Genomic DNA, 804 nt, shown 5'->3' on the forward strand with positions numbered 1-804 from the left:
AGTAACATTTAATAATCTTAGGGACTGTTTAAAAAGTAACTTATTTATAATTTTTCAACACTTAGACAAAAATAATGCATAAACATGATCTGAGGCCTTATTGTCTAACATAATTGAAATCACAATCGTTTTCACCACTTCTTTCTGTCACACAATATACGATAAGGGCAGAAAGAGATGGCAAATGCAATCTTGAATATCAGCGCGTTAAATAATACCTAAAGTCCTACAGTCTACACACACACACCCACACACACAAACACACAAACATCACGTCTGTATTCCCAATTGGGGTAGGCAGAGCACACGAAACGTTACCGCTTCGGAGCCACTTTTAGCAATTTTAGGTTTTAAGTTTGACAAAAACGGTACAATAGTGACAGGTTGCTAGCCTGTCGCCTACGGTATACCTTAACCTTTGTCGCCTCTTACGACATCCACGGAAGAAATGGAGAGGTGTTATTCTAACCCGACACCACACGGAGTTATAATAATATGGCCTGTTTCATAAACATGTTTCATGTTACTACAAGTAAATTTATTGCGCATATTGGTTTTCATTTATTATTTTTGTAGTGGCAATCGAAATGCACATTATACCTATGTGTAGGTTGCAGCTCTCTATCTATTGCGGTTCTTGTGATAGAACCCTGTGAGTGACAGACAGATCAAAAAACAGATAGGACGGACAGCGTTAGGGATATTAATAGGGTTTTTTTTTGTCGCACTTTGGGCACGGAATCCTAAAAATATGTTAGAAAGCAGTTCTAGGATGTAATTCTAGGATGTAATTCCTGTAATCGT

This window comes from Choristoneura fumiferana, chromosome 24, assembly GCF_025370935.1.
Source record: "Choristoneura fumiferana chromosome 24, NRCan_CFum_1, whole genome shotgun sequence".
Taxonomy (NCBI): domain Eukaryota; kingdom Metazoa; phylum Arthropoda; class Insecta; order Lepidoptera; family Tortricidae; genus Choristoneura; species Choristoneura fumiferana.